Raw genomic sequence first — 11016 nt, 5'->3', positions numbered from 1 at the left:
GCTGTGGTGATGACACCTTGATTTTGCTTGTTTCTGTTTTGCAGCCTCAGTAGTGAAGTGGCTTTGTTTACACTTTTGTGAGGCAGTAAGGTTGGAATGTAGTCTGGATGAGACTCATCATCACTTTTAGAGCCTGAAACAACAATAATAAAAACAAACAACAACAAATTAATGGCATCGATTATTGTCAATCTACTGTGTTAAATAAAGCTTGTTTATCACCCCTCTCTGCCCCGCTCACACAGAGAAAGGGACATTTTATTGGATTATATGTATTCTTTGTATAATCTTTTTTCCAAGATTCTCTAGTGTAGACGAAAATGTCAATTTATAAATTATTTATGGACAAAAAATAGAGCCAGATATATAGGGAAGATGAGGTGCAGTTGATATCAATAACTAAAATAAGTTAGCAAGCTAGTGATAGTTATGCGTTAGCGAGCAACTGTGTTTGGCACTTGCAAACATAACAATTACTGTAACTAAGGCACTAATAATTAATGAAAATATTAATATAAGTAATTACATACCCTATTATATTATCAACATATATAATAATATGCGTAACCCTACTAAGGTTACTGCAGCTAAGGCACTCGCAAACATAACCGTTAATGCATAGCTTTCTGCTTTATCCAGATTCTAAAAGTTGCATACTGTCAAAATGCTACAGCTTAGCTTACATAAATATAATATATAAAACTGACATTTGGATATTTGACTTACCAGTGACAAAATATTTACTGCATACGTAGACATACTGAGTGTCAGGATCCCACAGTTTACCCATTCTTCCTGCTGATGCTTCACGTCTTATTGCCTGTATCCACTTTTGTCTCCTTAAAGGCTGGCTTTTACGGTTCGGAAGCGTATAAAAATTTAATTCTGGGTTTTTTAGCTTGTTTGCTGTACACCTTGTCACACAACAGCTTTTAGATATTTTTCTGTCTTTTGTTATAAGTCATTAAAGACAAGGAGGCAGCCTCTCGCAATGCAAAGTCAATGGAGACGGTTGGTTTGTTTTCCCCCTGGGTGGGCGTGGTCTTCAGATTATGACGCGTTGCGCTCTGTCTCTATGGTGAAAGATATGTGATAATGTGGGGTGATTTTAATTCCAAAGGCCAAGGGAACTTTAGCAGGATGCATAGTATCCCGGATCCATGAAATAACTGGCCTTTAAAAATAAAAATCTGCCTGCCTCTATGGGAATTTAACATAGGGGTGTCCTGACTTGTGCACCCTGTATTTTAAAGGGACATTAAGTAGGAATTACTCCCATCTAGTGGTGAATTTGTATTTTGCATTCAAACTAATTTTGCTCTCCAGCGCCTCGCTTTTTCAAATGCGCGTTGCATCTACGGTAGGCGATATGTACCAAAAAGCTTTGACAGGATGTTTTCTAGCACTTCGTCGAGTTTTCCTTCTGGTGAACAGGTGTGTTATTTCAAACAAACTGCAACATGACAACAAACAAACAAACGAATGTTTGGCTAAGTTAATGGGCTGAAATAAGGGCAAGTTATATGATGAAATTATTTTTTGTATTATTTTCATGTTATCACTGTGAAGCTGCTTTGATACAATCTGTATTGTAAAAAGCGCTATATAAATAAAGATGACTTGACTTGACTGGCAAGTAGATGGTTGACACTTACCCAGACCTCTGCTGACCTGTGTATGTACCAACTCTGATGTCGGTGGTGGCGGTATCGGTGGCACAACACCAAGCCGCCTTGGGTCATCTGCTCTTAGGGACCTCTTTCGCGGCATCCCAATTCTGCTTGTGACCCTCCCTTGCACGATGCATGTTTGTAACTCGGGTGATGTAATCATATGATTTTTTACACTTTATGGCGTAAAGGCTATATCTCCTTGCATTTTTATTGTACTTCTTCCTGTAACTAAAATTCACAAAAGACAATTATTACAAGTCATTTAGTCATTCTGAGAAATAAACTGTCATACTTGTGAATATGCAATTATTTGAATACAACAAATTTTGATAAGAGTTTGACATACACTTGATGGCCCTCAGCCGTTCTGTATGTTGGCTGTTCGCGGTGAAAATTGTAGTCTAGTGCTGCGAGCACAACTCTCGTGTCATACACTCGGGGAGTGAAGGCCTGGCGCTTGCTGGCATACATCAGAATGTGATTCTGAAATGACTCCAGATGTGCTGTCGATCTGAAAAAATAAATAAATTAGACCCTAAAAACAACCACCCACACATGACATGTGGCACTGTTACATTTATTTTTAAATGTCATGTCCCCACACTTGAAGTGCAGATACTTGTGGACATCCTTCTGCCAGCGCTTGTTGAGGACGATCTCCACTAGCGCTTTATGGCTCTTGGAATCTCTCTCAATCCACTCTTTATCCTGAGTGTCTTCAAGGTGATCGTGTTGGCAGCTTCCTGTTTCCCAGGTGTGATTGTTGCATACATGATGCAGAACTCCAATCCAGAGTGCCTGAGGAAAGTAAAACAAATAAACACAAAAACATTATCATATCACAAGTATTTGAATCATGGCATTATTACCTTTTTTTTATAACATTCCTTCTGCTTACAAGAAACTGCTGAAATGTTTCTGCTGTCTTGCAGCACCACCAGAAATGGTTTACTATATCCCTCAGCCAGTGAAGGAGAAGAGACTGTCCTTTCACCTTTCCTACCTTATGGTGATTAATAAAACACAAACAATGGAAGTTATTCCTTGTAAAGATTTTGATGGAGATCTAACATAACAAAAGTATTCCATCGACATGCAGGAAGGTACAATTCATTATTAATGAAATTAGATTAGTATTATAACTTACGGTTGCTATTTTTTTGCACAGACTTTTGGCACCATGCCACATGTCCAGGCTGTGGTGAATTCTCAGATCCTTATATCTGCCTTTGTCTGGGTCTGTGAAGTATGTAATCATTTTAGTCCCAAGTGTCTCAATCAGCAATTCAATATTTCTATTCAAACATTTTACAATATGACCACTTACTCAAAAGGGCTCCAATCTGGACATGAGCATCCATGCAGAACTCAACTACCTTTATCTCTTGGGTAAGCTTGTCCACTGTCTGGATAAAACCCTCCTTCTCCATGATATTGGAGTTCCAGTTGGTCTGCCGCTTGTCTACAGTGGCCACATGGATTATTTCCTTAGAGTCAAGCTCCATGGTTGTGTAGCTACAGTATTGAGCAGAATGCCCTGGTGAGTCATTTCTGCCGTCACCTAAAGAAAAAAAAAAGTTAATTCAAAAATACAACAACTGTATAATAGATGATTGCAAAATTAGTTTAATTGAATAGTACCATAACTTTTTATGTAGAAGAAGGTCAAATATAAAAATAAACACACCTAGGAGCACAACATCTTTCCCTTTTAGTCGGCTGATGGCCTCAGACCTCTTCTCTTCCCAGAAATCTTTAATAGGGTCAACACAGTAGGTTTCCTGGATGGTGTAGGTGTGTGCTAGGGTTTACCATTCGCATGTTCATGAATTTTAATAGGAGAGCAACTTTAGTGTAGTTGTTTCCAGAGAGTAAAATGTTTGTGGAAAGAAGAAAGTCCCCGGCCTGCATGCCAAACTTCAACACAGGCCATAGGCAGTGTCCATTGGGGCAGATCTGGTAAGATAAGGGTAGCCGAAAAAAATCATAAGGCATATACAGTGCTGTCTGTCACCATACATTTTGATGTGATGTGAAAGGCTTACCCATTCAACACTCATTGCAGTGCCCCTGATGGCGATGTTTGTTGAAAAGGGGGCAACACTGTCACACACCAAACCAGTCCTCAAGACACCAGTGCATCTGTTCACGGGCAGAGTTAAAAATGTGACAAGCTGCCTCAAGCAGTTCTCATAGAGCACTGCTGCTCTGACGCCAACAATGTCATCCTCACTGAGGACCTTCTGAGGGCCTGGCAAAATTGTCCGCTCGTGACTCAAGGGCTCATCAAGAGGAACTTTAGGGGCAGGAAGATCATGCACAGTCTCATCAATCCCAATAGTTGGCAGATTATCAATTACCTGTGCTCCCTTCAGTGCAGAAAATCAAGAATCATACACAGAAAAATTAAATTATTTATATTATTTGTTGCCATGTAACCATGATCTTATTTATCACCCAAAACATCAGTGTGAACTAAAAGAATACAAAAAAATATCAAAATAGCACTGAATCTTTTTAAAATGTAAAAACTCAACACATAAACAAAGTAAAAAGTAATAATAAATAACTCACCGCAATGAAATTGTTGGAAGGTATTCCTCATCAGAGCTGTCGTCCGGGTTACCATGAAGTGAGAGTCCCTCTTCTTCCCAATCAATCCTGTAAGAAAAAAGAAATAGAATGAATAAAAACATTTCAATAAAATTCCAAAGATAGAATAGAATATAAGCCCACTTACACACTGTTCATGGGGTCATTGAAGGCATTTTCGTTCAACTCCTCTTCAACAATACTCATGTCATGCATACTAAGACAATAAAGGATATTTTAAAACATGTATCAGATGAAAACATGTAATTGAGAAGGGAAACAGACTAAAGAACTAAAAATATATATATATATTTATGGGTCACCTCTGCTCAAGGGTTTCAATTTCCGGTGCACTCATATGTTCATCTCTAAAATAAATAATGATAACACACTATGAGGTACAGGTAGATACAAGTTTTATATGAAACCTGAACAATTACAGAATCATTTCCATGGAATGACTTACCTATCTGTTCCACTGGAAATGCTTGACAATGCTGGAGCATTTGCCACTTGAGAACGTTTTGCCTTCAGGGGGGTTGATGTGTTCCTAATCCAAAGGGTACTCTCATAACTGGACAAATCAGATGGGAAAATCAGATCAAGGTTTATTGACCATTTAATCTTACAAAAAAAGTAAATTGACTCCAGCAGTTGTTGACCCTCTTCAACATGTTCACAAATAACACTATACGCGTAAGATACATGTCATGTCAAGTCAAGTCACCTTTATTTATATAGCGCTTTTTACAATACAGATTGTATCAAAGCAGCTTCACAGTGATAACATGAAAATAATACAAAAAACAATTTCATCATCGTCCACCTTTAAGGCAGATCTATAATATTGTTGAATATTAAATGTCCCCAACTAAGCAAGCCAGAAGGTAAGGCAACAGCGGCAAGGAACCAAAACTCCATCAGGTGACAGAATAGAGAAAAAAACCTTGGGAGAACCCAGGCTCAGTCGGGGGCCAGTTCTCCTCTGGCCAATGAGTGAACAGTGTATGATTATGATTCAGGAGCATTACAGGTCAGAAGTTCAGAATGAATCAGAGTATTTGTCCAGTTCCGGTTGGTTGAAGTCGGAGTGGAGAGGAGGAGAGACTGGTTGACACTTCAGGTCAGCGGCGTCGTCGTGTCCTGGCACTGGTCCTTCATCAGATCTGGATACGGCCTGGTTCCGGTGGACAGCGGTAAACCTCGGGATAGACAGAGAGACTAATATTAGCGTAGACGCCATCCTTCTTATGATGTACCAAGTACATCAGGATTTACGGGAAGTGTTCCCGGTCCTGGCTGTTCTAAACTATGCAGCCTAACATTGAGTTATAGAAGTCTATAATGTGTTATGTGTATGCTAGGCCGAAGAGATGTGTTTTTAGTCTAGATTTGAACTGACAGAGTGTGTCTGCTTCCCGGACAATGTTAGGAAGACTGTTCCAAAGTTTTGGTGCTAAATAGGAAAAGGATCTACCGCCAGCAGTCAATTTTGATATTCTAGGTATTATTAACTGGACGGAATTTTGAGATCGCAGTAGACGTGAAGGACTATAATGCGTTAAGAGCTCGCTCAAGTACTGCGGAGCTAAACCATTTAGTGCTTTGTAAGTGATCAGCAATATTTTAAAATGTATACAATGTTTAATAGGCAGCCAATGCAGTGTTGACAGAACGGGGCTAATATGGTCATACTTCCTGGTTCTGGTAAGAACTCGAGCTGCTGCGTTTTGGACCAGCTGTAGTTTGTTTATTAAGCGTACAGGGCAACCACCCAGTAGAGCATTACAATAATCTAGCCTTGAGGTCATAAACGCATGAACTAATTGTTCTGCATTATACATTGAGAGCATATGACGTCATTTAGATATATTTTTAAGATGGAAGAAAGCGGTTTTACAGATACTAGACACGTGACTTTCAAATGAAAGATTGGTATCAAAGAGCACACCCAGGTTCCTAACCGACGATGAAGACTTAACAGAGCAGCCATCAAGTGTTAGACAGTACTCTAGGTTCTTACGTGTGGAAGTTTTTTGTCCAATAATTAGAATCTCTGTTTTTTCTGAATTTAGTAGTAGGAAATTACTAGTCATCCAATTTTTTATATCAGCTATGCATTCCGTTAATTTTGTGAATTGGTAGGTTTCGTTAGGTTTTGAAGAAATATACAGCTGATTATCGTCGGCATAACAGTGAAAGCTAATTCCATGTTTCCTAATGATATCTCCTAATGGTAGCATGTACAGAGTGAACAGCAGTGGTCCTAGTACTGAGCCTTGTGGTACGCCATACTGAACTTGTGATTGATAAGACATCTCTTCATTTACTGCAACAAACTGATAACGGTCAGATAAGTATGATTTAAACCATGCTAGTGCAATTCCACTAATGCCAACATAATGTTCGAGTCTATTTAAAAGGATGTTGTGGTCAATGGTGTCAAATGCAGCACTAAGAGTCATTTGTGACTCTAACGAGAGCTGTCTCGGTACTATGGTACGGTCTAAATCCGGACTGAAAATCCTCGCAGATATCATTTCTTTCAAGAAAAGAACACAGTTGTGAGGATACTGCTTTTTCTAATATCTTTGACAGAAATGGCAGATTAGAGATCGGCCTGTAATTGACTAATTCTGTAGGATCAAGTTGCTGTTTTTCATAGCTAGCTTAAAGGTTTTTGGTACGTATCCTAGAGACAAAGATGAATTACTGATATTAAGAAGAGGATCTATGACATCTGGAAGCATCTCTTTCAGCAGCTTAGTCGGTATAGGGTCTAACATACACGTTGTCGATTTAGATGATTTAAACGAGTTTGCAAAATTCTTCCTCTCCTATAGCAATGAATGAATCAAATTTTCCCTCAGGGAGACTACAATGCACTTCCTGATGCGATACTATATTAGACGGTTGCATAGTTATAATTTTGTCCCTGATATTATCGATCTTATAAGTGAAGAAGTTCATAAAGTCATTACTGCTGTGTTGCTTGGAAACTTCTGGGCTTGAAGCTTTCTTTTTCGTTAGTTTAGCCACTGTTTCAAATAAATACCTAGGATTATGTTTATTTTCTTCTAATAGGGTTGAAAAATAAGCAGATCTAGCAGCTTTTAAAGCCTCTCTGTAAGCAATCGAGCTCTCCTTCCATGAAATCCGAAACACCTCTAGTTTTGTTTTCTTCCAGTTGCGCTCCATTTTTCTGGCTGCTCTCTTAAGGGCCTGAGTGTGCTCGTTGAGCCACGGCGTTGGACTATGTTCTTTAATCTTCTTTAAGCGCAATGGAGCAACTGTGTCTAAAGTGCTGGAAAAGAGAGAGTTAAAAAGTTTCTGTTGCAATATCAAGTTCTTCTAAGCTATCCGGGATGCTGAGATGATGAAACTGATTAGGAAGATTATTGATAAAGCAATCTTTAGTGGCAGAAGTGATCGGTCTAACATATTTATAACACAGAGTCGGCTTTGCAGCCTTGGCTAAATGTAATTTACATGAGACTAGATAATGATCTGAGATGTCATCGCTCTGCTGCAGTATTTCAACGGCATCAACATCTATTCCATGTGATAGTATTAGATCTAGAGTATGATTACAGCAATGAGTAGGTCCTGACACGTGTTGTCTAACTCCAATTGAGTTTACAATGTCTTTAAATGCCAATCCCAATGCATCTTTTTCATTATCTATGTGTATATTAAAATCACCAACAATTAGTACTTTATCTGCAGCCAATACTAATTCTGATAGAAAGTCAGCAAATTCTTTGATAAAGTCTGTATGGTGCCCTGGTGGCCTGTATACAGTAGCCAGCAGAATTTTCAAACGTGATTTATCGTTTACACTAGATATTTTTACATTAAGCACCAACACTTCAAAAGAATTATATTTACAACTAGATTTCTTAGTGGTTTTGAAAATATTACTATAAATTACAGCAACACCTCCTCCTTTGCGTTTCAGACGAGGTTCATGTTTATAACCGTAATCTTGTGGGGTTGACTCATTTAAAGCAATGTAATCGTTTGGTTTTAGCCAGGTTTCTGTCAAACACAGCACATCTAGGTTATAATCTGTAATCATATCATTAACTATTAGCGCTTTGGAAGAGAGATATATATAATATTCAGCAACCCAAGCTTTATTTTTTATATCTGTTTTTTATTTGTTGAACATCAATTAAATTTTCAACCTTAGATGGGTTTGAACGTTTTTTGGATTTCCAAGTTTGGGGAAGAGACACAGTCTCTATATGATGATATCTAGGTGAAAGAGGCTCTATGTGATGGGATTTATCTGACCTTGGTGACGTGAGGCCACTAGCAGACGGTCGGTTAAGCCAGTCTGTCTGCTTCCTGACCTGAGCCCCAGATTGTCATGTTTTATCTCTAAGACTATGAGCCAAACTAGAGAGAATCATAGAGAGAAGAGCAGCACCATCCCAGGAGGGATGAATACCATCTCTTTTCAACAGGTCAGGTTTGCCCCAAAAACTTTTCCAATTGTCTATGAATTCTATATTATTTCTATATATACATACTGTGACGGTTTCAGTGAGTAACTAGTCATTTCTGAGTTGCAGGTGATTGGCTGAAGGGACTGGTTGTACACCTGAATGTAATCATGACGCTCTACAAAAGACTGGGACAGAGATGAGACCAGCGGGGGCTGAGCTTGTGCAGAAATTGGGCTGCTTTCGTTTGCGCTGTACCTTGGTTCTCCTGTCAAGAGGCTGTCGGAGAACTCATGCGATGTGAGGGATAGGGGAGATCATCGCCGCCTTTGATCCATCTCCTTCGGAGTTGGTTGTTGGTTATGGAGGTTTCATGGACTGAGAATGGTTGGACTTGTCTCACATCTGCTGACACACTGATTTCCATTTATACTGATCTTTAATGTTGTCCCATTTTCTACTGATAAATAAATTCACGTATTAATTGGCTACGGTGTGTGTGGTGACTCCCTTATTTTGTTGTGATTCAGAAGAGATCGTAACAAATGGGGGCTCGTCCTAAAGCGAAATTACATCATAAGATGAAATTTGATTAAATATTTGGTATGATGTCGATTCGATTGAAGTAAAATTTATTGAGCTTTCGGTATGCACGTTGTTTTGAGACGCGTACATAGATATTGTGTTTAAACCGACTCGTGAGTTCGAAAATAGTCATCTTTAATGGTAAGTGCATTTTTCTTTTTTTACAGGGGATGTATTGTTCATTTTCTCCCGGTTAGGAATTAGCAACGCTTGGTGTTGATTTGTTATTTTGCCTTTTTTATTTTTGTGCAGGCTTTTGGGTGAAGTACACCGCCGTGGTTTCTGATTGAGCTGTTTGTTAAATTTTTAAACCATCGGTATTTTGGTGTTTAATGTCGCTTTGCTCTTGGAAGCTGAATGAAGACTAGGCATAGGTTAGCTTAGTGGGTTAGTAGTAGGCTAGTGACAATGGCCTATAATTTTTGCGATACCCCTACCGGAGGTAGAACTAAACCAAATCATGTTTTTCCTCATCTCTAAGGTCTCCCATATATGAAATGGATTCTTGGCTCAAAATATTTTACTGCTAAGATTGTTAAATTAACAGATATTGTTATACACCCCAAAACCAAAAAAGGACTAAAATATAGCCTGTCCGTATGGGAGTTAAGGCATAAAAACTAGTGCAGATCAATCACACAAGCTCTGAGAGCTTTGAAACTTGACATATTTGTAGTCAGGAAGTTGCTTTACCTACTAGAAAAGACTGGATGTGAATATCTTGATGTATGGAATAAATAGAGACATATAAACACATGCCAAAAATAAGCGGACATACACAAATTGAATATCTATGCAGAATGTTTTCATTTACTTTGTGGTTGCTTTGCCAATGATTAACATATAAACATATATGATGGCTTGTTGGAAAGGTGGGGTTGTGCTGAATCCAGCAATACCAAATATGTAAATATAGCATGATGAATCAGAGTTTTCTGTCACTCAATGTGTGAGGTGTCTAAAATGAAAGATAACGGAACACTGTCATAATGGTCTCATTTAAGATACATTTAATAATGATACATTTCATAAGGCACAGTATACTATACAATTCATATGAAACACAGATCAAATAGAATCATGTTAACATTGGAATGGAACACCTTTATTAAAATATGTATATCCATTTGAATTTTGTTTTGGCCAAGTCATTACTGAATAATAGAAAATAATATTTGTTAGCTTTTTTTCTCTGTCCAGGCCAGCAGTAGGCAGTCGAGCCTACACTGCTTACTTCACCCCATTGGTGTGATCTCTGATTAGATAAGAATAATATATTAGTGTTAGGCTAATGGTTGGATCCAGCAGTAGCTATCTACTTGATTGTCTTTATTGATATCTTCTATAATGTCTTAATAAACAAATATTATGTCATAAGAAAAGGCTGACCTAGCCTAATACAAGTAGCTAAGTAGCTAGTTGTATAAACTACTTAGCCTAGCTAAGACATTACTTAGCCCTCTGACTAATGTTGCATGTGTAATTCAACTTGATTTGCGTTTCAATTAAAATTCTGGGTAACACTTTACAATAAGGTTCGTTAGTTAACATTAGTTAACATGAAATAATGAACTGCACTTATACAGTATTTATTAATCTTTGTTCATGTTAATTTCAACATTTACTAATACTTAAAAAAACTAAAAATCTTATTAACATTAGTTCATGCACTGTAAACTAACATGAAAAACAATGAATAGCTCTATTTCTATTAACTA

General features: G+C 38.0%; 1 long non-coding RNA gene across 1 annotated transcript; it reads right to left on the bottom strand.

Moving 5' to 3' along the window:
* Nucleotides 1-3006: 3006 nt before the first annotated feature.
* LOC306984843 lies at nt 3007-3848 on the bottom strand. The gene is made up of 3 exons (XR_013794663.1): nt 3719-3848; nt 3361-3629; nt 3007-3234 (listed from the first exon to the last, which is right to left on the bottom strand). It is a non-coding gene; the product is annotated as an uncharacterized lncRNA (long non-coding RNA).
* Nucleotides 3849-11016: the final 7168 nt, after the last annotated feature.

Source organism: Phoxinus phoxinus (assembly GCF_949152265.1).
Source record: "Phoxinus phoxinus genome assembly, chromosome: 17".
Lineage (NCBI taxonomy): Eukaryota > Metazoa > Chordata > Actinopteri > Cypriniformes > Leuciscidae > Phoxinus > Phoxinus phoxinus.
This window is presented reverse-complemented; position numbering and strand designations above follow the sequence as displayed.